The sequence below is a fragment of the Balaenoptera physalus genome (assembly GCF_965194825.1).
Source record: "Balaenoptera physalus genome assembly, chromosome: 2".
Taxonomy (NCBI): Eukaryota; Metazoa; Chordata; class Mammalia; order Artiodactyla; family Balaenopteridae; genus Balaenoptera; species Balaenoptera physalus.
In genome coordinates, this window is record NC_138883.1 from 171,411,502 (window position 1) to 171,438,167 (window position 26,666).

General features: G+C 44.0%; 1 protein-coding gene across 1 annotated transcript in view; it reads left to right on the top strand.

The window, feature by feature from the left end:
* Window positions 1–26,666, top strand: part of MCM10 (minichromosome maintenance 10 replication initiation factor) — a 130,253-nt gene that overhangs the window by 61,336 nt on the left and 42,251 nt on the right. The window lies entirely within an intron of this gene.

A 26,666-nucleotide genomic window follows, 5' to 3' on the forward strand; every position in this document is an offset into this window, starting at 1 on the left:
TGTGCAAGGGCTTTCTGTAGTTGCGGCGAGCGGGGGCCACTCTTCATCGCGGTGCGCGGGCCTCTCACTATCGCGGCCTCTCTTGTTGCGGAGCACAGGCTCCAGACACGCAGGCTCAGTAGTTGTGGCTCGCGGGCTTAGTTGCTCCGCGGCATGTGGGATCTTCCCAGACCAGAGCTCGAACCCGTGTCCCCTGCATTAGCAGGCAGATTCTCAACCACTGCGCCACCAGGGAAGCCCTGCAATAGTCTTTTTACGTTTTATTTTTTAATTTATTTGGCTGTGTCGGGTCTTAGTTGCAGCATGCGGGATCTTTCGTTGCAGTGTGCGAGCTCTTCATTGCGGCACGCGGGCTTCTCTCTAGTTGTGGCATGGGGACGGGGCGCTCCCGAGCATGTGGGCTCAGTAGCTGTGGCATGCAGGCTTAGTTGCCCCTCAGCATGTGGGATCTTAGTTCCCCAACCAGGGATCGAACCCGCGTCACCTGCATTGGAAGGCAGATTCTTAACCACTGGACCACCAGGGAAGTCCCTATTGCAATAGTCTTGAATAACTTCTTCCTTGCTTTGTCTGGTGCAGTTTTAACTTTGACAAGGGCACTGACTCAACATCTCATTTGATCCACCAGGGAAAGAGGGCATAACTCATGTAAGTGGAAATGATCCTTAGGGAGTGGGTCTGTGCAGGTGAGGTCACCAGATGCCATGGCCCAACTGTAAGTGTTATCCTGAACTAAATATAGAAAAGCCCGTTGTCTATAACTAATACTAAGAATATATTATGTTCTTTCATTTCACTTCCTTTTCAATGGACTAATTATGCCCCTGAGCACCTCCCCGTGTGGTAGAGGTGAGTTAAGGATTGTACCAAAAGGGGGACTCATGACCCTTGGAACCAGGAGGTCCTCAGAGTTCGGCCCCCCCAGGAGCCCTCACAGAGCACGTAGATGGACACCTTTCCTGCCGCCTCCTCAGTGAGAAGGAAACACCATATAGACGTGAATGTGAAGGCTTATTTGTTGGGCAAGAGAGTGATAGTTTGCAAAAAAATAAAGTTTCAACTCATTTGAAGTCCCTCTGGATCTGACTGTGTTGACACAGGTGGGTGTGGAAAATGAGGGCTTCGTGAGTCAGGACAACATTTCTAAAACCTTTCTGGTTTCTTATTTTCCTGTGAAAGACATTCATTTCTCTAAGCACCTAGCCAGAGTGTCATAGAGCTTCTTTATAGCTCTTTCCCTCATGTGCCATGGAAATATTATCAGTCCCTATGAAAACGGTGTCTAGAAGTCTCCCCCTGAAATTAAGTCTGGCAGGAGATGTCTCCATTCGGTGCAATTGGCATCACTAGGCTAATGTTCCGTTCTCAGTGTGAACAGCGACTTCCTTGAGTTTATAGAGAAAATTATAAACCTTTCTCTGTGTCTTGCTTTCCCCACATGCCATACAAGGAAGCCAGGAAGCATTTGTCTTCCACCATCACCACTAGGCTATATGACACATAAGCGGAGAAAGCTCTGAAAAGGGCATGGGGTATTCTACAGCTGCATGGAGTACTGCTGTGAATATCTGGGTTGATATTCAGCAGGCAAGCACTGTTATGGCTAAAACAAGTTACTAAAATATCAGAATACTTCCTTATCAGTTGTTCAGTAGCCACTTTCCTGAGCCATCTCTCACCCACTGTTGCCCCAGGTACCCCAGGCTCCCTCCCAGGACCCCTACTTTCCATAGTCCATTATCCAAGGGGATGATGCTTGGCCCAGCGGGGCACCCTGCTCTGCTCCCACAGCTGGCCTTGATTCTGATTGGTCAGTGTCTGTCCTGTGTCAGCTGAACATATTAATATCCCTCTGAATTCAGAGATTTCTAATTACTCACGAGTCATCTAAAATTACATTATATTTTTTCCCACCTCTCCTCTTTGCCACCTCTTGTGTTTCTCACACCGAAGTACTATCCCTAACCCTCACCCAAAATCCCACACCTATTACAAAGACTCGTGTGCACCGAGGTTTAAAGTATCTATACTTACAAAAGTGAAAAGTGGAAACAGTCTAAATGAAACAGCAGGGCACACATTATGGTGTATGTGTGGGAGAAGAGTGTGTACCTATTGGAAATGTTATGAAAGATGGAGAACATGATGGTATAGTAGTTGCTGATGAGAAGCCACAGCAGTGTAGGTGGCCAAATGCTCTACCAGAAAGGTGTTCCACTGTGACAGATTCTCCTGGTTTGCTGAGGAATCCCTTTAGAGTAGGGGTGAGTAAAGTAAGTTAGTGATGTAAGGGAAAGGTGAGTTGGGCCCATTTTTCTGGAAGAAGATCAATCACCTGGAATGGGTAGATCTTCACTGTTGTGAAAATTAGTCACTTTGGCAGGTCTTCTGGGAGGGGGAGGGGGAGGAGGGGTAGAAGAGGAAGAAGAGGGGGTGGAGGGATGTTTCAGGTCAGTGAAAGGGGGTCTTGGGCAGGTCCTCACCCAGCATCCCTTGGGCTTCTTGTCAGTGGAGCCAGCAAGAGCTGATCACCAAGACTGCTGAGACTTGTCATAGCTTGGGCTTAAGACCCTAGACTGAGAGTCACCTGGGGCTCATGTCTCCCCAAAGAAACAAAGTGAAGGACCCTTGTTCTACTACCCGTGGCAGCAACTAGAGCAGAGCACGTAGCTTCCACCTCTGGAGCGCCCTGTGCCTCCAAGGTCGCCTGTGCCCTAACCGTAGGAGCCTGAGCCTTCTGACCCAGACTCGCTGGCTCCCACCTTCCTCAGCAGCCTCTTGCCTTTGACCCATGGGACTGAACCGCTGCCCACTTTCCGAGCCGCCCCAGGCTTCAGGAGTGGCATCTCGGTGCCTGGGTTATTGGTACACCACACCCCTAGCCCTCACTGCTCAGAAGTTGACCCGTCAGGGATTTAAAAAGCCTCCCGGTCAGAGTGGCTTGAAGCCCCTGTCCTGAAGGTGACACTTGAAGGTGAGAAGCCCACCCCCAAGGGTTTACTGCTCTACATGAGGACAGCAGCTTAGCAATTGCAACCACTTTAGGAACTGAAGACTTGACCCAGCCTGCTGACGGACTCAACTCACCGAGGCCAGGTTCCAGCGCAAACCCTAATCTCACTAGGCCATGGTCCCAAGATTAACCTCCCAAGATGCAACCAAGGCAGATCGTGCTGCTGCCTGCAGGACCCGTGATGTACAATGGGAGAGAGACTAAACTTCTGGACTCTGCTCCTGCTGTCGGATGGAGAGACTTGAATGTTCTCACTCTTGGGATGGATGGATATGCATCAGCTTTACTCCAGAGGGTTTAGAGATGCGGTTCACAGACTTGACTGTGAATTCAGATCTCCCTGGTGCTTTAAAAATACCAGCACTGGGGACTCCCCTGGCAGTCCAGTGGTTAAGACTCCGCAGTTCCACTGCAGGGGGCGCCCGTCCGATCCCTGGTTGGGGAACTGAGATCCCGAATGCCGCGTGGTGTGGCCAAAATAAATAAATAAAATAAATTATTTTAAATAATACCAACACTGGGCCTCAACCTCTAAGAGTCTTTGTGTGTGTAATTTGAAAAATTCATGTCTTTCACAAATGAACGTATCTATGAAACAGAAACAGAATCAGGGACCTAGAGAATAGACTGGTGATTGCCAAGGGGGAGGGGGGCTTGGAGAGGGATGGATTGGGAGTCTGGGATTAGCAGATGCAGACTGCTTTATGTAGAATGGATAAACAACTAGGTCCTACTGTATAGCCCAGGGAACTATAGTCAATATCCTGTGATGAACCATAATGGAAAAGAATGTGAAAAAGAATGTATATATATGTATAACTGCGTCACTTTTCTGTAAAGCAGTAATTAACACAACGTTGTAATTCAACTATACTTCAATTTAAAAAGTTTTTTTTTAATTTTGCAGGGACAGAGGTATTATCGATAACCTAGATCTGCAGTGGCACCTAGAAAGTTGTGCATTTTTCTCAATAAAGGCGCGCTATCTCTCTGGAGATGAAATACAGAGCTGATTTCTAGTTTCACGATGGGCTCTCTGGGGGAACAGAAAGGCAAGGCCCATGGCAGAGCATACAGACGAGGTCTGTGGGACAAGAAGTGTGGGCCAAGCTAACTGGGGTCCCTGGCCATCCAGGAATCCTGTGAATATAAGGCTTCTATCCTGTGTTCTCCACAGTCTGGACGACAGCTCGGCACGACATAAGGCGGGCCCAGGGAGGAGAGAAACTAAGTCATGTCAAGAAGCTTGGGCCAGGGCTGAGCCGTGTTAAAGGAAGACAGGCACACAGGCCCCCCGTCTTGCCCAACTTGTGGGGACAGCTTTGCAGGCAAGACTGGGGTGCGAGGGGACTCTGTTAGGCAAAGTCCTACACGACAGGCCTGGGGGACCAAAAGGACTGGTAAATAGCAGGCAAGACCCCTGACCCTCTTCCTCCCACCAGACGCCAAAATGCACCTCACCGGAGGGAGAGGGCATCATCCTGTCACTCCCAGTGACAGCCCAGCACTGGAGAATATATTAGGGTGTAGGTTCCCCAAAGTTTGGATACCCTCTACTACAAGATACTCCGAGATGAAAGGCTTCCAGGGTCAAATAAATTTGGGGAGTACTATATAGACTCTATCCTCCTCCTTTGCGCCAGATTCACAATGCACAGGAGCATATTAAAGGCTCTGACAAGCCCTGCAGCTGGAAAATCTGTTTTTGTTTAGCATTCCCCAAATTGAATTGACCATGCCATCTTTATTCATGGAGTACCCTTTAACATCCCATGGCCTATTTTGGGAAGATCTGACTTGGTCATTTAATAGCAAGAGAGTCTGTAGCTAGAATGGCATTTGTCAATAATCTAATTTCCAAGAACAAACATAATGTAATAAGTGTTACATAATAATTATATAGTACTGCCCTCAAATAATATACAGTCCAAAAATGTGATACAAATGAATTTATTCACAAAGCAGAAACAGACTCACAGACTTCAAAAACAAACTTATGGTTACCAGAGGGGAAAGGTTGGGGTAAGGGATAAATTAGGAGTTTGGGATTAACATATACACACTATTATAAATAAAAGAAACAACAAGGACCTACTGTATAACACAGGGAACTCAATATTCTGTAATAACCTGTATGGGAAAAGAATCTGAAAAAGAATGGATATATGTATATGTACAACTGAACCACTTTGCTGTACACCTGAAACTAACACTATATTGTAAATCAACTTGTGGGATCTTAGTTCCCCATCCAGGGATCGAACCTGTGCCCCCTGCATTGGAGGCTCAGAGTCCTAACCGCTGGACCGCCGGGGAATTCCCTGGAAACAGTTTTTTTTAAATGACAATAAGCTGTGAGCACCACAGGCACTGGGAGAGATAGAATTGTCTAGGAGAGCAGTCAGTGTAGGCAGGGAAGCTTCTAAGAAAGCCCTGGTGTAAAGGAAGATGTGAACACAGCGTGCCTTCAACGGAGAGCAGGGGAGGAATTCCAAACTGGGGTTATTGGTCTTCTCATTTGAAAAAGCAAAAAATCCAACAAAGGAAGGATAGGTATAGATATGGACATAGGAAAGAAGGAAAATCATCTCCCTCATGCATCCGACTTTGGGTCAACTTGGAAAGATTCTGAATTCAAGGTCATCTCTTCTGACCAGAGGGGACTTCAGGTGAAAATGGTGTCTTGACCTATGACCTGGTTAGACTCTGAGTAGCGCCGTTTTGAAAAACAGCCCAACTTAGGGCATGGAAGCTCAAAAATCATTCTCCATTTGCACATGACCAAAACCTAAGCATATGGCAAATCTATCCTAAGAACCGTGACTCTTTACACCTTGTTGCAGAAGCACCATCCTTCACATCATCAGTTCTCCTGACGTCCCTGGTAGGACTCGGGGCAAGTGGCAACCTCTCTTCCAAGGCAGGCTCCCACTCCAGCTCTCTGCTGCCAGACGATCCCTAAGAAAGGCTTCAAGCTCTGAAGCTCAGCTCTTGTTTTGTTTTAATTAATTAATTTTTTTTTATGTAGGCCGTTTTTTAAGTCTTTTCTTGAATTTGTTACAGTATGGCTTCTGTTTTTTTATGTGTTGGGTTTTTTTGGCCATGAGGCATGTGGGATCTTAGCTCCCCGACCAGAGATCGAACCCGCACCCCGTGCATTGGAAGGCGAAGTCTTAACCACTGGACCGCCCGGGAAGTCCCTTAATTTAGTTTTGTTTTCACTAAAGGAAAGCAAGAAAGTGGCTACTCCAAGACCTTAAAGTGTCTTAACAGCATGAGTTGTCAATTCTGGTGAAATTATTAAAAAGGAAAAAAGCACCCCCTCTCCCTACCACAAATCCTTGCCACTTGTACTTTTTGTCACAGCTAATTCCAGGGAGGGCACCTAGTGTTGGGGCAGGCAGAGAAGCAGCCCCCGGAGGGCTGGGCAGGAGGGTTAGTGATCTTTGAAGCTCTCATCCTTCTGGAAATAGCTGGGGAGCGAGAGAAGCAGAGACTGGCTATTGTGTGGCATAAAAGGGGCAGGAACAGACCTTTCCAAGCATAGGGACAGCTGTTGGAGGAAAAAATGAGAAGGGAGCTTGTGTATGATTGATTTTCTGTGATGTCCCGGGACCTGCATTACCACACTTGAGTGTCAGTATAACCCCGAGGCAGGAGGTGAGTGGGGATTTTCACCAGTTTAGGGATGAGAGTTGTTGGGGCCACCTTCTTCTTACTGGGGTCCTGGACAAATTAAAGAATAAAACAGAGTGGAAGGTGACGGTTAAATGTCACCTTTATGACTCAAAATCTAGAGTGTGAGGAACCAGGAATGTATAGAGTTCCAGTTGCTCTATATCTTCACCAGCACCTGATGGTTGTTAGTATTTCTAATTTAGCCAATCAAGTGGGCTTTAATGAAACCATATTACATTATGGTTTTAGTTTGTATTTCCCTGATATTTAAGGATATTGAGCACTTTTTCATGTTCTTACTGGCAATTTGTACTTATTCTTTTGTAAAGTTTCTGTTTAAATCTTTTGCCCATTTTGTATTGGTTTGTCTTTTTATTATAGATTTTCTATATTCTCGGTATACTACTTTGTCAGATATAAATTTTTAATATATTTTTAAAATACTTGGTCAGTAAATATTTTCTCTAGGTCTGTGGCTTCCCTGCTCATTTTCATAACTGTGTCTTCTGATGAGCAGCCGTTTTTAATTTTCATAAAGTATGCCTAGTGATTTCTTTTTCATGGTTTGTGCTTTCTGTGCTCTAAGAGCTCTTTACCTACTCCAAGGTTTCAAAAATCTTCTCTATTTTCTTATATAAGTTTTATGTTCATATCTATTATCCATCTTGAATGTTTTTTTTATTTTAGTTGCTTTATTTTTATTTATTTAATTAAAGTATAGTTGATTTATAATGTTTCTGATGTACAGCCAAGAGATTCAGTTATATATATATACACATGTACATATATATACTTTTTCAGATTCTTTTCCATTATAGGTTATTACAAAGTATTGAATATAGTTGACTGTGCTATACAGTAGGTCTTCGTTGTTTATCTATTTTATATATAGTAGTGTGTATCTGTTAATCCCAAATTCCCAATTTATCCACCCCCTTTCCCCTTTGGTAACCATAAGTTTGTTTCTGAAGTCTGTGAGTCTGTTTCTGTTTTGTAAATAAGTTTATTTGCATCATTTTTTTTAGATTCCTCATATAAGTGATATCATATATTTGTCTTTCTCTGACTTTTTTTTTTTAATTTTTATTTATTTATTTATTTGATTGTGCCGGGTCTTAGTTGTGGCAGGCAGGCTCCTTAGTTGTGGCTTGCTGGCTCCTTAGTTGCAGCACGTGGGCTCCTTAGTTGCGGCAGGCGGGCTCCTTAGTTGCGGCATGCGAACTCTTAGTTGCCGCGTGCACGTGGGATCTAGTTCCCTAACCAGGGATCGAACCCGGGCCCCCTGCATTGGGAGCACGGAGTCTTATCCACTGCACCACCAGGGAAGTCCCCTGTCTGACTTACTTTTGTGTATGGTATGAGATAGGAGTCAATATTCATATCTTTTCCTTATGAACATCCAATCGTTCCAGCACGATTTGATGAAATCTTTTTCTTTCCCCATAGGATTGCTTTCATGCCTTTGTCAAAAATCAGTTAACCATACTCCTGTGGGGATATTCTGTTCCATTGATCTGTTTGTCTCTCCTTATGTCAGTTATGGCACCACACTGCCTTAATTTTTGTAGCTTTTTATAGTGTCTTAAAATCACATAGTGTAAGCCCTCCAACTTTGGTCTTCCTTCTGCTATTCTAGGTTCTTCTGTATTTCCATATACATTATAGAAACACTTGAAGGAGATTAATTTGGAGAGAACTGCAATTTTAACAGTATTAGGTTTTCCAATCAGTGGGCATGACCTCTCTCTCCATTAATCTTGATCTTCTTTAATTTCTCTCAGCAGTGTTTTTTATGGTTCAGCGTAGAGGCCATGCACAGCTGTTGTAGATTTATCCCGAAGTATTTTATGTGTTTTTTTAAAGGAATTTAAATTTTTTATTTTCTGCTTGTTTGCTGCTAATATATAGAAATGCTATTTATTTTTGTATGTTGACCTTTTATCCTGCAACTTGGCTAAATTCCCTCACTATAGTAGTTTTTTGTAGATTCTTTAGGATTTTCCATGTCCACAGTCTTATCGTTTGTGAGTAAAAGTTATCCTTTTTTTTCTAACCTGTATTCTTTTTATTTATCTTCCCATATTGCAGCAGCTAAAGCTTATAATGCAATGCTGAATAGAGATGTTAGAGAACCATCTTAGGAAAAAAGTGTTGTCTTTCATCACTCAGTATGATGTTAATGGTTGGTTTTTTTGCAGATATCCTTTATCAGAATGAGGTAGTTTCCTTCTATTCCTAGTATAATATACTGAGAGACTTGTTATTGTTAGTAAATTTTGTGAAATGCTTTTACTACATCTATTGAGATAATCGTATGATTTTTCTTTTATTCTGTTAATGTGATGAATTATATTGATTGACTTTCAAATGTTAAACCACTCTTGTATTCCTGGGGTAAATCCTACTTGGTTATACTGAATTATCCTTATTATTTATTGCCAAATACTGCTCATATTTTGTGTAGAATTTTTGCATCTATGTTCAAGGGTATTCACCTGTAGTTTTCCTGTAATATCTTTTACTGATTTTGGCATCAGGTAATGCTGGCCTCCTAGAATGAGTCAGGAAATATTCTCTCTACTCCTCTATTTTCTCAAAGAGTGTGTGTAAGATTCATATTATTTCTTCTTTAAATGGTTGATAAATTCACTAGTGAAATCATCTGAGCCTGGAGTTTCCTCTGAGCCTGGAGTTTTGTGGGAAGTTTACAAATGACAGTTTCCATGTTGTTAACAGATACAGGACTATTCAGATTTTCTATTTATGCTTATGTCAGCTTTGGAAACTTGTATCTTTCAAAGAATTTTTCCATTTCATCTAAGCTGTCCGATTTATTGGCAGAAAGCTGTACATAGTTTCCTATTGCTAAACTTTTTGTGTTTCAATGACATGTTTTGATGTCCCCTCTTTCATTCGTAATATTGGAAATTCAAATTTTCTTTTTTCTCTATCAGTCTTGCTAAGTATTTATTGACTTTATTAATCTTTTCAAAGAACCAACTTTTGTTTTCATTGATTTTTCCCCGTTGTTTGTCCATTTTGTGTCTAATTGACTTTGACTATTAAATCTTTTCTTTTACTTTTTTTGTTTAATTTGTCGTATTTTTTCTAGCTTCTTTTAAGAGGGAAGCTTAAATCATTGATCCAAGCTTATTTCTTTTCTTCTTTCTTCTTTTCTAATGTAAACATTTAAAATCATAGATTTTCCTCTCAGCACTGCTTTAATTGCATACTGCAAATTTTGATATGTTGTATTTTTATTGTCATTCATTTCTAAATGTTTTCTAATTTCCCCTGTGATTTCTCTGACCTGTGTGTTGTTTAACAGTGTGTTGTTTAATTTCCAGGTAGTTGGGGATTTTCCAAGTTATCTCCTCCTGAAACATTTTATGGTCAGAGAATATATTTAGTGTGATTTCAGTCCTTTGAAATTTATTGACACTGGTTTTGTGACCAGCATATGGTGTATCTTGATAAAAATTTGGGTTCACTTGCAAAGAAAAAGTGATTTCTACAGTTGTTGAGTGTAATGTTCTATAAATGTCAGTTAGCCTCTAAAAGAACTTTGAAAAACTGTGATTCTCCTCACTCATTTTAAGATGTTATCTACAGTTCTGTTATAAATTTAAATAATTACAAATAATTTTAGAGATGTTATAGTCATTCACATTTTTAAGTTAACATTGCTCTCTTTTAAACATATTCAGGGACTCTAAATACAATAGTGATTTTATAGCCACCAGCATCCATTTGAATAAATACATGAATGCTCTTCTTTAACAATTGGAAATTTGACATATTTTCCTTTTGCCCTTTGAATTCTTTTTTTTTTTTTTTAATTAATTTATTTATTTTTGGCTGCGTTGGGTCTTCATTGCTGCGCCTGGCCTTTCTGTAGTTGCGGCAAGCAGGGGGCTACTCTTCGTTGTGGTGCGCGGGCTTCTCATTGCGGTGGCTTCTCTTGTTGAGGAGCACAGACTCTAGGCACACAGGCTTCAGTAGTTGTGGCGCGCGGGCTCAGTAATTGTGGGGCACGGGCTTAGTTGCTCCGCAGCATGTGGGATCTTCCCGGACCAGGGCTTGAGCCCATGTCCCCTGCATTAGCAGGCAGATTCTTAAGCACTGCGCCACCAGGGAAGCCCTGCCCTTTGAATTCTTATATCCAGTCCACTGGGATGAAATAGCAAGTGCTAAGGCCCTAGGGCCTTTTCATTCGCTTCTTCACAAAGTATTTTCCTAATGCAATATATTTTTAAGCTTGTAAGTCTTTCATTTATCACTCTGTCACACTTTTCTGCTAGTACATTTTTCTTTCCGAAACCATGGTCCCTAGTGTTAATTTCTTTTTCTGGATTGAGTTGTTATTACAATTAATATTAGTGCATAACTGATCAAGTAATTGTTATCTATTATACGGTAAAGAAACGGTTATTTATTGATGTTAATCATTAAACATTTCCTTGTGAATTGAGCATAGTTCTTCACAAATTAGATTTTTTTTTTAATTTAAAAAAAAATTTTTTTTTAAAATTTATTTATTTTTGGCTGCATTGAGTCTGTTTCTGTGCGCAGGCTTCTCATTGCGGTGGCTTCTCTTGTTGTGGAGCGCAGGCTCTAGGGGCGTGGGCTTCAGTAGTTATGGCATGTGTGCTCAGTAGTTGTGGTGCATGGGCTTAGTTGCTCCGCGGCATGTGGGATCTTCCCAGACCAGGGCTCAAACCCGTCCCCTGCATTGGCAGGCAGATTCTTAACCACTGTGCCACAGGGAAGTCCCGACAAATTAGATTTTATATATATATATGTGGCTGACTCTTACTTAATGCTAGATTGAGACAAGATTCAGCAATATTCTTCCTACTTTTTCATTTTCATTGGTAGAAAACTGATGAAGCTTTTTCCCATAAATAAATAGATGAAGCAGAGAGTTTTATTATTATAGCAAGGTCACTCTTTGAAATTCTTCAAAAGTTTTCTGAGTTATATGCCAAAAATCACATAGGTGATCTGTCGTCGAATGTCATTCATAAGGACCTATCAGCTGACAGATCTATTACATCTTTTTTCAATTTTGATGAAAGCAAATTGGAAACCACCAGAGTTGGAAAAGATTGTGTTACCTTTCTTTAAAGTCATTTGCTTTCCCAGCTTCTGGAAAATTGAATAAGAAGGATTTTATCAAGACTTCTAAAATTATTTATTATTAAGCTAATAAATTATTTTAACAAAAATTTCATCACAAGCATGCTGTACATATATATGTATATACATACATATATAAATATGCATATATATGTCAATACACACATATATAATTTTTTGCCTTACATGTATATTTTTATCAAATACTGGAGCTGCATATTTTGCTCTTTACTTTAGGGGAAAGCCTGACACCTCACCAAATTGCAAAGTGCATTGTATCCTCTCATCATAAAGTCAGACCAGCCCACACAGACTTTTTTTTAAATTTTAATTAATTAATTTATTTATTTATGTCTGTGTTGGGTCTTCTTTGGGTCTTCATTGTTGCATGCGAGCTTTCTCTAGTTGTGGTGAGCGGGGGCTACTCTTCGTTGTGATGGGCAGGCTTCTCCTTGCAGTGGCTTCTCTTGTTGCGGAGCATGGGCTCTAGGTAGGCGGGCTTCAGTAGTTGTGGCACATGGGCTTCAGTAGTTGTGGCATGCGGGCTCTAGAGCGCAGGCTCAGTAGTTGTGGCGCGTGGGCCTAGTTGCTTCACGGCATGTGGGATCTTCCTGGATCAGGGCTCGAACCTGTGTCCCCTGCATTGGCAGGCGGATTCTTAACCATTGCACCACCAGGGAAGTCCCAGACTTTTTTTTTTTAATTGTAAGATACAAGGAAGCATTGAATCTTTTTATTTATTTATTTATTTTTGGCTGTGTTGGGTCTTCGTTGCTGTGTGCGGGCTTTCTCCAGTTGTGGCGAGTGGGGCCTACTCTTCATTGCGGTGCACGGGCTTCTCATTGCAGTGGCTTCTTTTGCTGTGGAGCACGGGCTCTAGGCACACGGGCTTCAGTAGACAATGCAGACAAAAATAATAAAAAAATAATAAATAAATAAATAAATAAATAAAAGAATAGATACTTAAATACCTTAAAAAAAATTAAACAAACAAACAAACAACTCTCTGTGGCCCAAACAGGAAGATCTCAGTCACTTCTCTTATGTCAAGAATGAGGAGAGAGAGAAGAGAAAAGGTCTGAGACACCTCAGGCAGGCACAGGCATATCGCACCACTACCTAAAACCCTCCTGGGATGCACAGCACAGTGATGGTGGCCGCCACCCCCTTCTTTGTCCGTAGAGCCAAGATTTTTGTCCAGTTCTCTATCAGCCATTGGCTTCCAGGATCCCTGGACTCCATCTCCAGCCCCAGGGATGGGTCTTGATTAGTCAAGCCAATCAAGTATTCCTCTTGCTAATCCTTGACTTAAGAAAGGGCATAAGAACTTGAGGGATGAGAGCAAGCCTGCTAGAATGGGGGAGATTCTGGGAAAGGAGTCTTAGTTTTTTGGGGTTTTTTTAATAAATTTATTTATTGGATTCTTAGTTTTTAAAAAGAAACACAAAGAAGGGCTCCTGAGTCCTGGAAAGGAGACACATAAAAGACATACAATTCTTTTTTTTTTTTTTTTTAGAAACTGTTTCTTTTCCATCAACCTATTTCCATTTTAAGAGTTTGTGGAAAAACAGCTTAAGACCACTCAGTGGTTGTTCCTACCCATTCAGTGGCCTGAGCAGGGGGAGCTGCAGACCAGTCTTCAGTGGGGAACCGCTGAATAGGCACAGAGGGCACCTGCACACCTTCAGACCAGTCCACCACCTCAGGCTGAGTAGCAGCAAACTCAGGAGCTGGAGTGGTCCATTCACCCTGAAATTCCTCCTTGGTCACAGCCTTCTCAGCTGCCGCCCGCTCTTCCTTTTCAATCTCTTCAGGATCTCTGTAGAAGTAGAGATCAGGCATGACTTACCATGGGTGTTCACGGGAGATGGTGCCACACATGCACAGAACTTCCCAGGCAAGCATCCACCACATCAGACCCCCTGAGTGAGCTCCCTTGTTGTTGCATGGGATGGCAATGTCCGCATAAAAAAGAGATACAATTCTTTTTTGCCTCTGGATGTTGCCATGTGAGGATGCAATGCCTGAGGCCACTGCAGCCATGTTGTGATCATGAGAAGAGTGAGCAACATGATGAGGATGGAACAGGAAAGAGGTGAAAAAAACCTGAGCCTTTGAGGACACTGAATACATTGTGCCCTTTCTCTGGGCTTCCAGTTATATGAGTTAATCCGTTTTGTTTATTGGTTAAACCTCCAGAGGCAACTTCTTCTGTCAGTTGCCACCAAAAGCATCCTGAGTGACTCACCCCTGAATAGTGAATAAATTTCACATTACTTTGCATGATGTAAGAGGATTTTCGTCATCTGTGCCTGTTTACCTCTTCGACCCCCTCTCCCTCTGTCTGGCATATCACACCCCTGCCATGCCGTGCAGATTCTCCCTTTCTTCACATTCTCTTTCTGGTGAACAACCTTCTCCTCCTTGTCCACCTGGCAAAGTCTTTCTGATTCTTCAAGATTATTCTCAAGCTCCCCCTTCTTTTCAATACCTCCCTTTCCAGGTAGGAGAGACCTTCTCTCCTTCATGTCCCCTCCTCTCCTCCTCTCCCCTTTGCCTGCTTTTCCCCATGCCCCACATCAATTTTAGGACCAGTCTCACCCCATGCATTTAGATTTTAACATGGTTTCCCTCCCTTCCCAGCCACCTTCTCTAGTCAACTCTGAGCTCCTTGAGAGCACAGACCACATCTTACTCAGTTCTCTTGCTCCCGGGAGTCACGACAGTGCCTGGCACATCATGGTCACTTAATAAATACCTGTTGAAGGGGATTTCTGTGGGGAGCTTGGATGAAAGCTGAGAGAAGCAAATCTCTTTGCTTCCACGCAAATCTGAGAGCACAGGACTGGAATGCTATTGTGCGATGTGAGTTTGTGTGTACACACACGCATCAGCTGGTCTCTGGGTTTCTCCATTGAGGGATTGCATGAAAAGGTGTCTGTGTGAACAGTACAAGTGTTAACAAGTGGGTGAATGTAGGCTTGTGTGAGTGAAGTCTTCTGTGTAAAGAGGTATGAAAGGGAGTTTGTCTGTGTGACTGGGGAGTCTGTGAGACTTTTTGGAGTGAAATTCTGAGGGTTGAGTCAGAAGTGTGGAAGGAACATACATAAATTTTTCAGATCACTCAAAATGCTGGTTAGCCCCAGATCTTTGTCTCACGCTGTCTTTGCCATCTATTAAGCCCTAGTTTCCAACGCTCTAATTATTTCATTCCCACTCACCCTGTCCAAGTTTTCCACATCCGTTTCAAGGAATCTGAATTTAATGAGGCAAAATGCCCTAATAACAAGCAGATCATCACCTATTATATGTGTAACCCTGGTGTTTAAAAAAAAAGTTATGAGGATATGAGGAGTGAATGGGAACAATCTGAGGGCCTCCAACCACAGGATGATGGAAGATATGTGCGTGTTTTTGCTTTTGTTGGTTTTGTTTCGGAGGAAGATGCTTGGTCCCATCAAGGCAACGAGGGACCAACACAAGATTATGGGCCCAAAGGTCACCCTCACTGAAGCTGGTCTGGGGCACCCCTCTTCTGACCTGGGGGTGATTTTCTTTGTTTTTATTGATAACATGGACCTCATTTATTTTATTTATTTATTTATATTATTTATTTATTTATGTTTGGCTGCGCTGGGTCTTCATCGCGGCACGCGGGCTCTCTAGTTGCACTGTGCAGGCTCTGGAGCGCGCGGGCTCAGTAGTTGCGGAGCACAGGCTTAGTTGCAGTATGTGGGATCTTAGTTCCCTGACCAGGGATCAAACCTGGGACCCCTGCATTGGGAGAGTGGGGTCTTAACCACTGGACCACCAGGGAAGTCCCTGGACCTCATTTTTAAGAACTTCTCTACCAAGTGAAGTCTGAATAGGCTTCTCAACAAACAATTAAGAGCAGAAAACAAGTATACCCAACACTCTTATTCTTCAAGACCACCCCATGAAGCCCCATCTTATAAATAAAGGAACTGAGGTCTGGGGAATTCCCTGGCGGTCCAGTGATTAGGACTCAGTGCTTCCACTGCAGGGGGCCTGGGTTCGATCCCTGGTCGGGGAACTAAGATCCCACAAGCCGTGTGGTGCAGCCAAAAACAAACAAACAAAAAAAGAAACTGGGGTCTGGAGATGTTAAGTGACTTTGCATGGTGGGTAAATAATAGAGCTGGGATTTCACCTCCAGCCTGTCAGAGGGAGACCCTTAAGGGGAGTCCCTGAGGAGAGCTGGGGACCGTTTTGCTTTTGGTTTTGTTTCTTTGGCTCTGACATTGGTCTGGGAAATGCCCACAGATCAGGAAGTGCAGGTTCAAGACCAGGAGGAGATTTTCCAAGGCACCTGGAGGAGAAAGCTATGTTTCCTCAGAGGTGAGCCCATGGCCAGACCCCAGGGCTGAGTCACAAAGCCCCCAGAATCAGTGCTGAACTGTGTGCAGGAAGGACTGGCCTAACTCTCTGCTTGCGACTGACTTGAGCAGCTGTGGCATTAAGGCAGAGGTGCATTATGCACAGGTGGGTGGGGCCCCACTGGGGGCCCCTTTCTAAGTCTTTCCAAGTGGGGAGAAGCCTAAAAATACATAAACAATGTTATATATGATCTTTTAATGCATTAGTCCAATGACAAAGTGGCAAGGACTCAAGAGCCCGCCTGCAGGTGTTCAGATCCTGGCTTCTCCACTTTCTAGCTGTGTGACCTTAGGCAAACTACTTACCCTCTGTGTGCCTGAGTTGTCTCTTGTAAAATGGGGATAATGACTGTAGAGTCGTTATGAGAATTGAAAGCATCAATAAAGTTGAGTGCTTACAATGGTGTTTGGCACGTACTAAGGCATAATGAAAGTGTTAGCTGCTACTGCTGTTACTGGTTAAAGGAGAAATTGATATTATTAAAAAATAATTGACTGCCAAGGTGCCTCCATATATGGGGCCAAAGGTGCTGACTGGCCAAAGGCTCTGACAAGTCCTGCAGCTGGAAAATCTGTTTTTGTTTAGCATTCCCCAAATTTTTTGACCGTGCCATCTTTATCCCCCGGGATAAGGGAAAGAGTCAGCAGTTAAATTGCTCCGTTGCTGCCCCACGCCATCCTCCGACGGCAGAAGTTCCCCAGGCCCTCTCTGTAGATGTCCCTGTGACCAAGCTGCAGGCTGTTTTGTTGTGAAGCTGTGGCTGGTTCAGTGTCACACCAGCCATCTGGCCTCTGCTCCCTCTCCTTCCCAGCCTCCCCTCCCCTCCCTCACTCTCGTCTCCTGGGGTTTCACCTCCCCAACAGAGTCAGTGCAGAAGCTTTTGCCTCCAGCTCTGAGACTTAAGGAATCAGAGCTCACATAGACACTTCCTGTCATGCATCCTCTACATTCTACCAAGGAAAATAAACCACAACCACAATTTTCTTTGTGATTATAAGTAAAGACCATCAGCAGGTATTCTGAGTGTGGTGTGATAGAAAGCATCTGATCTAGGAATTAGAACTCCTGGATTTTCCAGTCTCATCTCTTGCACAAACCAACTAAATTACTCTTCAGAGAGTGGATTACCAAAACGTGGGGCAACACATGTTTGTCCTCATATCTCACATTTGTGAGGATTAATAAGCATTATAGGGACTTCCCTGGTGGTGCAGTGGATAAGAATCCACCTGCCAGTGTAGGGAACACGGGTTCGATCCCTGGTCTGGGAAGATCCCACATGCCACAGAGCAACTAAGCCACAACTGCTGAAGCCCGCACGGCTAGAGCCCATGCTTCGCAACAAGAGAAGCCACCACAAAGAGAAGCCCGTGCACCGCAACGAAGAGTAGCCCCTGCTCACCACAACTAGAGAAAGCCCATGCGCAGCAACGAAGACCCAACGCAGCCAAAAATAAATAAAAATAAACATTAAAAAAAAACATTATAACTAACACTTGTTGAATGCCTACTACACTGTATGATCTCTTTTGATATTCCACCAACAAACTGGATATTTTTACTTCCAAAGACAGGCCTTATTACTTCCATTTTTCAAATGAGCATTCTGAGACCCAGAGAGGTTAAGTAACTTGCCCAAGGTCACACAGCTATTTAATATCAGAGCCAGGAATTAAATGCAAGGTTGTCTGACCTCCAAGCTCTTCTTTCCACTGTACTGTCCTGCTTGTCCAGTGAGGAAATGCATATGAAAATATGTTCAACTCCACAAAACATAGATAGTAAAATGTACTCTGTCAGAGACTTCCCTGGTGGTCCAGCAGTTGGGACTCTGTGCTCCCAATGTGGGAGGGCCCAGGTTTGATCCCTGGTCAGGGAGCTGGACCCCGCATGCCACAACTGGGGATCCCGCACGCCGCGGCTGAAGATCCTGCACACCGCAGCGAAGACCTGGCACAGCCAAATAAATAAATAAATACTAAAAAAGAAATAGTAGCATCAAAAAGTTTTTTAAAAATTGTATTCTGGGGGCTTCCCTGGTGGCGCAATGGTTGAGAATCTGCCTGCCGATGCAGGGGACACGGGTTCGAGCCCTGGTCTGGGAAGATCCCACATGCCGCGGAGCAACTGAGCCCGTGAGCCACAATTACTGACCCTGCGTGTCTGGAGCCTGTGCTCCGCAACAAGAGAGGCCGTGATAGTGAGAGGCCCGTGCACCGCGATGAAGAGTGGCCCCCGCTTGCCACAACTAGAGAAAGCCCTCGCACAGAAACGAAGGCCCAACACAGCCATAAATAAATAAAAAATAAATTAATTAATTAAAAAAAAAAAGGGGGCACAAGGAAATCTTTAAAAAAAAAAAACTCTATTCTGGGAGTTGAAGACACTGCTGACCACATTTATCCTAATAAAGTCTATGTTCTTTGAGGCCTTTTGTTCTGGAAATGAGACACAAAATCAGTGACTTAGAGAGACAAAAGTTGGGTCTTTTTTGTGTATCCTTTTGGCTGCTAACTCCTTCTTTCCACTAGAGATACCTCCACACATTGCCACAATTTTTAAAAGTTGTCTCAGACCGGTAACAAATATTGGCCGTCTCTAAGCCGGTGTCCTCTCTCCCCGCCTTGGTGGCAGCCAGCAGGTGGCATGTGGCTCACATTCTGTCCCCAGAGCTTGTCCCCAGGTCTTGGCTCCAGAACAGGGGCCCCAGGGTCAGGGGTGGGGGTGGGAGGGTCACAGCTCTTGCTGCGGCCACTGGCCCAGCCCATCCTTCGTGTGTGCTCTTGTCCACTGCACGCCGGGCCTCCTGGCTGCCTGCATGTCTCTGAGCCCTGGAGAGCCTGCCAGCACAGCGCATGACTTTTGCCTGTGGTCATGATCTGTGTCTGTTGTTTGTAACCAAGAGTTTTGATGGACATTGATGTATATAATTAAGTGGATTCTGTGACTCTATCAGCATCTCCACTGCACCTCAAAGCAGCTCCTTTCTGGGCTACAGACTACACCACAGGTCTCGGGGGTGTCCCTAACTTAATCGAGATCAACAATGGGCCGCATCAAGGAAAAAAATTAGGATGTTAACTAAATTTATGGTAGTCATGTTGCAGTATATATGTAAATCATCATTATGTTGTGCACCTAAGACTAATACAATGGTATATGTCAATTATATTTCAATTTTATAAAATAAGAATACATTTTTAAAAAGAAAAGCAGAAAAGGAAACAGCCGTCCATCACACGTGAAAGCAAGCCACACTCTGCACTGGGCAGGGCCAGGCTCACGGCACCTTCTTTGTCGTAAAGAAGCACCGTGCGGGGACTTCCTGGTGGCACAGTGGTTAAGAATCCGCCTGCCAATGCAAGGGACACGGGTTCGAGCCCTGGTCCAGGAAGATCCCACGTGCCGCAGAGCAACTAAGCCCGTGCGCCACAACTACTGAGCCTGAGCTCTAGAGCCCGTGAGCCACAACTACTGAAGCCCGCACGCCTAGAGCCCGTGCTCCGCAACAAGAGAAGCCACCGCAGTGAGAAGCCCGCGCACCGCAACGAAGAGTAACCCTGCTCACCGCAACTAGAGAAAGCCCTCGCACAGCAACGGAGACTCAAGGCAGCCTAAAATAAATAAATAAATAAATTTATTTTTTAAAAAAGAAGCACCGTGGGTGCACCCCAGGCACGGCTGCCACCAGGCCAGATGCTTCTTGCCAAGGTGCAAAGGACTTGTTTGCTCTGCTGACTCCGTGCATTCATCCAGAGCACGCAGGCAAACAGGAGCTGGGGTCAAATCTGACAGGCCGCCTGTTTTTGTAAATAGAGCTTCATGGGGTCACGGCTATGTGTGGTCCCCGGCTGCCTCCCTGAATTGTTGCAATAGACACAGTATAACCGGTGAAGCCAAAAATAAATATTTTTGACTCTTTGACCCTTGACAGAGAAAGATCACTGACTCCTGACCTAGGGCAGAAATCCGGAGAAGGGCGGAGAGAGTTTTGCTTGCACCCCTTAGTGAGCAGTCTCTGAGTCACTCTCAATTTCTTCCTGTTCATTTTTTTTACTTTAAAATGTTGCTTTAGTTTCTGAATGGGGAGTGCATTCACCTGGTTCAATCAAAATCAAATAAAAGAGAAAAGTCCTGGTCCTTCCTCTCCCCACCCAACTCTGTTCCAAGAAATGACAGTTCTCAGCAGAATTGTGTGTATACCGGCTTTCTTTTTTGAGGTGACAGAAATGTTCTAGAATTGACTGTGGTGATGGTTGCACATATCTGTGAATCTACTGAAAGCCACCGAATTGTGTATTTTAAATGGGTGAGCCCTCTGATATGCAAAATATCTCAATAAAGCTGATATTCAAAAAAATCAACAGTGCAGAATATGGGTGCGTGTTAATTAAATTTAATCTGCACCCTCGGAGTGATTAGTCAGCATTTGAAGCATCCCCACCAGGAACTCATGTTCAAGTACTTTAACGATCATTATCTAAATCTGCACCAGAGGGTTTGTAATTCCCATAAGGGAAGATAGAAACAGTGTTCCATCCTTAATAGAGTGTGGCTTGTGGCTAGAAAGAGTGTGTGGGCACAGCTCTCCTTGCATATACAACACAGAAGCAAACAGCCACCAGACCCCAATGGTATGGCATTCTAGGTCCAGGGACCCTCATTCACAAGGACCCTGTGGCCGGATCAAATGAGAAGGCTCACCTGCCCTCAGATCACTGTTTCCTACCCCAGGATGGCAAAGGAGAGAGATCTGAGATGAACAGACCAGGTTAGATGATTGACTCCTCTGTCCCTGTGCCAACAGCTGTTTGAATCGGTAGCAGAATTTATTCCGAGACTTGCTTTTATAGTCCACTTGACAGTTGTTGGAAGCAGGTGGCATTAAGATGTTGAATAACTAGTGAGGCTTGGCATGTCCACGGTCTGGGGCAGGTCCCCTTCGGCTGCTGGATTTGGGAAGGGGTGGGGAGGAGTCCCAGGAAAGAGGTGGGAGCAACTGGGATGGAGAGGCGGCACTTGGCCTGGGGGGGTGGTGGTGGAAATGCTCGGGACAACGGCTCTCTACCCACTGTTATGACGGTTTTTCCGTATTTCAGCAGCAGATACAACTGCTCTGGTACACATGGGCTCAGTGCCAGTTCTGGTGAAAGGCCAGTTTTGGCCTATGTCACCTTGCATCACTGTTACACACCTCCCGTGACCCTCTTCCCTTTTGCTTTTCTATCCCCATGTGTTGTCTTTCCTTTGTTCCCAAGGCTGTTCCATTTCTCTTATCAAAAAGGAGGAAATGTCCCACTAAGATGTTAGGATTTAATGCCAGACTTCCAGAGGCACTTGAGTTTTAAAAGAGAAGGTCTAGAGACTTCCCTGGTGACGCAGTGGTTAAGAATCTGCCTGCCAATGTGGGGGACTTGGGTTCGAGCCCTGGTCCGGGAAGATCCCACATGCCACAGAGCAGCTAAGCCCGTGCACACAACTACTGAGCCTGCACCCTAGAGCCTGCGAGCCACAACTACTGAAGCCCGTGCGCCACAACTACTGAAGCCCGCGTGCCTAGAGTCCGTGCTCCGCAACAAGAGAAGCCACCGCAATGAGAAGCCCGCGCATAGCAACAAAGAGTAGCCCCTGCTCACCGCAACTAGAGAAAGCCCGCGTGCAGCAACAAAGACCCAACACAGCCAAAAATAATTAATTAATTAATTAATTTAAAAATAAATAAAGTCAATTCCAGTTTTTAAAAAAGAACGTCTAGAAAGAGGCTCGGTCCTCAAACTCATGGCTAGGGTGGAATTTGTGACATGGGTGGAAGATGATTTGAAGTGGGAACCTTCTCAACCCTCTTGCAAACACATGACAAAGGGGGTCAGCCTATGTGGGACCTGCCTTGTTCAGGATAATGGCATTAGAACTAAAACCCAAGAGTGGCTTATGTTTATTTGGAATAATTTTGTCCCTGTGACCTTCCAGAACCAAAGGTATCCTTCTGAAGAAGATAGAATTGATAGTTCAGAGACAATGTCTTAGCCAAAGACTAAAGTATTGTGAGATGGAGAAGTTTCCAGGTTGGAACAGTGAGCGAATTTACATAATGATAGAGATGTACACCACCTCCCTCCACCTACTCTATTTCAGTAAGGTAGTCAACTTTCAACTGTCCTTACCAGTCTGAGCTAAGGATTTTACTTTGGTCAAAAATACCTAACCCAGCACCACCTCATACCCATTAGGATGGCTACTATAACAATACCAAAAATAGTAAGAGTTGGAGAGGATGTGCAGAAATTGGAACCCTTGTGCTCTTTCGGTGGGAATGTAAAATGGTGCAGCTGCTGTGGAAAACAATGCGGTGGGTCCTCAAAAAATTAGAAACAGAACTACCATATGATCCTGAAATTCCGCAGAAGAATTGAAAACAGGGTCTCAAAGGGTTATTTGTATGCCACGTTCATAGCAGCTTTATTCACAATCGATACAAGTTGGAAGCAACCCAAGTGTCTGCAGATGGACGAATGGATAAGCAAAATGTGGTCTATCCGTTCAGTAGAGCGCTATTCAGCCTTAAAAAGAAGGAAGTTCTGACACCTGCTACAACATACATGAACCTTGAGGACAGTATGCTAAGGGGAATAAGCCAGTCGCAAAAAGACAAATCCTGTGTGATTCCACTTACGTGAGGAACCTAGAGTAGTCAGATTCATAGCGAGAGATAAAAGGTAGACTAGTGGTACTGTGGGTGGGAGGGAAGGGTAAATGAGGAGTAGGGGTTTAGTTTTGCAAGATGAAGAGGGTTCTGGAGATGGATGGCAGTGATGGTCGCACAACAATGTGAATGTACTTAACACCACTCAAATGTACACTTAGAAATGGTTAAGGTGGTAAATTTTATGTGCATTTTACTACAGTTAAAATTTTTTAAAGCATATCCACCTAAAAAATAGATATCAAACGCAGCACAATCAAACCTATTGCGGAGCTTCTGATGAGTAACCAAACTTCTCAGTCACAGTCACCTCCTTTCCCAGCGTCCCTGTCCCCCAACATATATGAAAGAGGTACTGGTGAAGAGGTGAAGAGTGCAGTGGAGTGAGAGGTGGCTGGAACGCTCAGGGAAAAACATGTCAGGAACCGGAAATCAGGGCCAAGGCTGCACAGGCCAAGTGTGTTTAAGAGGGACATGCTCTCTCTCTTTTTTGATGTACAATGTTGTGTTAGTTTCTGCCATACAGCAAAGTGAATCAGTTGTACATATCTGCTCTTTTTTAGATTCTTTTCCCATATAGATCATTACAGATTATTGAGAAGAGTTCCCTGTGCTATCCAGTAGGTCCTTATTAGTTATCTATTGTATACATAGCAGTGTGTATGTGTCAGTCCCAATCTCCCAATTCATCCCTCCCCACCCACTCCCCCGCCTTTCCCCCCTGGTAACCATAAGTTTGTTTTCTACATCAGTGACTCTGTTTCTGTTTTGTAGATAAGTTCATTTGTATTATTTTTTTAGATTCCATATATAAGTGGTATCTGATATTTGTCTTTGTCTGTCTTACTTCACTTAGTATGATAATCTCTAGATCCATCCATGTTGCTGCAAATGGCATCATGTCATTCTTTTTTATGGCCGAGTCATATTCCATTGCATCTAAGTACCACATCTTCTTTATCCAGTCATCTGTCGATGGACATTTAGGTTGTTTCCATGCCTTGGCTATTGTAAATTATGCTGCTATGAACATTGGGGTGCATGTATCTTTTCGAATTAGTTTTCTCCGGATATATGCCCAGGAGTGGGATTGCTGGATCATATGGTAGTTCTATTTTTAGTTTTTTAAGGAACTTCCATACTGTTTTCCATAATGGTTGTACCAATTTACATTCCCACCAACAGTGTAGGAGGGTAGAGGGACATACTCTCTTACGTAAGAGAAACAGTTACAAAAATGAGGAACTTCCCTGGTGGTCCAATGGTTAAGACTCTGCACTTCCACTGCAGGGGGCAGGGGTTCAGTCCCTGGTCAGGGAACTCAGATCCCACATGCCGTGCAGCACAGCCCCAAAAATGAGAAGTTTGGTGCTTATATTGAATAAGCAATAAATAGCAAGGGTCTCATATGTGAGGGCACTGTGAGTGGTAACAGAGGTGCCCAAAGGAAGAGGCAGGACCTTCAAGGGTCTTACTGTCTCTATTCAGGAAGGCAGGATATTTACAAACGGGAAAATCATACTTTCAGGAAATGTATTAAGGGCCAGGTGGTGGTATGTACTATACATACAGGATGGGTACAAGAGTTGAGTTGAAGGAGAGATTAATTCAGGTTGTGTTGGGTTAGTAAGGAAAGATTTTGACAGGTAAATTTGAGATGGTTTGAACCGTGGCACTGTGTTACTAGAATTAGCTTTGGGAAATGTTATCATGTTTTGTTGATGCAATCATAAGCTTCTCAAACTCATTTAATCTGTGGCTTAAAAGGGGAGAGCGCCAAGCAGATACCAGGAGCAAAGTTTTCTGGCTTTCCTATGATTAGTCCCAAATATCGTAGAAAAAGAGGATCCTTTCTATTTGTTTTGTTCTGTGCTTTGAGTACCTCATATACTCTTTTTAGATGGGTCTCTGGTGAAATAAACATAAGCCCAGGATAAATCCCCTTCACCCACTGTGAAGCCAGGCTTTTCCTTATTCTTCCAGGCTTTTCCTTATTCTGCCAAGATCTAGTGATATTCCTATCCCAGCCCATCAATTTCCAGCGGACATCAGGCTCCCACCTTTCCAGGGGTCCCATAAGAAAAATAAGCAGTCAAGTTCATCCTGCTACTGCCTTCCTTCCATACTTGGTCCTGTTACACGGAGTGAATGTGAAAGCGTGGGTAATCGTTAGTCAAATCCATTTCACCTGCCTCCACTAACCAAGGTCGTTTTAATTGTTGCTATAAGACGTTTGCCTGAGTTCTTGTCCCAGAACTTGGAGTCAGCTGTGTCTGCTTGGAGGTGAACTGGTTAAGACCGGATAGGACCACCGACCCTCCAACTGGGCATGCGCGAGTCTCCATTAAGTGACCTTTTGACATGAGGGGGCTGAAGACGCCACCCTGGGTCTGTGCAGAGCGCCTGCCTTTCTGAACGTGCAGAGGCCTGAGGCTTAGCCACACCTGCGCAGAATAACAGTGATGACCTGACTGCACCTTTCCCCAATCACCTTTCCCCATGCTCTCCATGCCCCCATGCCTCAGTCCGCCCTGCTGCCTTATCCCGTAAATAGCCCAAGCCCCTCGCCTTCCAGGAGGCAGATCTGAGACTTTGTTCTCCCGTCTCCTCTCTTGGCTGCAAACCCCGGGTCTCAGCATTTCGGCTGGAAAAACCTTTCTAGAAACTGGTGCAAAACGAACCTGGTTCAGTAACAGATGCTTGGATATTTGTTAGATGAACTAGTAGGCAGAAGGGACACGGCTAAGCTGGGAAATGTTTCCCAATTGACTAGTTGGAGTTCACTCAAAAATGCACGGGGGGGGCAGGGGAGGTTCCCTGGTGGCACAGTGGTTAAGAATCCACCTGCCAATGCAGGGGACACGGGTTTGAGCCCTGGTCCGGGAAGAGCCCACATGCTACAGAGCAACTAAGCCTGTGCACCACAACTACTGAGCCTGTGCTCTAGAGCCTGTGAGCCACAACTACTGAGCCCACGTGCCACAACTACTGAACCCCATGAGCCTAGAGTCTGTGCTCGGCAACTAGAGAAAACCCACGCACAGCAACGAAGACCCGACACAGCCATAAATAAATAAATAAATAAGCACAAGGGAAGTGACAAATTCTGCTCTCTGGTTTTCCTGCTGAAGTCTATTTTTTCACATTTATTTTAAATTCAAAATTAGTTTGAAAAGTTTATTGCAGAACAGTGCCCCATACATGCTGTTTACGCTGGCTTTCCCTATGTACATTTTATTTCCAATTATTCCATAATCCTTAGACCCTGTCAGGGATTCTCATGTCTTCCCCAGTATCTAGCTAGAGCTGAGCTTAAACTGGGTGTTCTTACAGAGAAACTGACAAAAACAGTGAAGCTAGATTTAGGAAAACGTGCATAGCAGAATGACAAAAAAGGGGACTCTTTCTTTCTTATTCAAGCTTTAACTAGAATTTTTAAGAATAAGGACTGTGGCTCCTTGCTGCCCTCCGCTGGTGTAGAAATACAGTGCTCTATTAAATTCCCCCAGTCCACACTACTTGAAATCCAAATCAAAAGTATCTAACCATTTTCCAGGACCTTGAAAGAGGTTAGATTTCATTCGTAAATGCTGAAGGTTTTCAGCTGCCCTGCCCAATATGAATTGGCAGAGAAAGTTACCCTGGTCTTCTTGCTTTAGAGAAAAAGACTTGGAAAGATCCAGTCTTTAAGGAGGGTGGTTGGGCTGGAGAGGCCATGGAAGGAAAGCCTGTGTC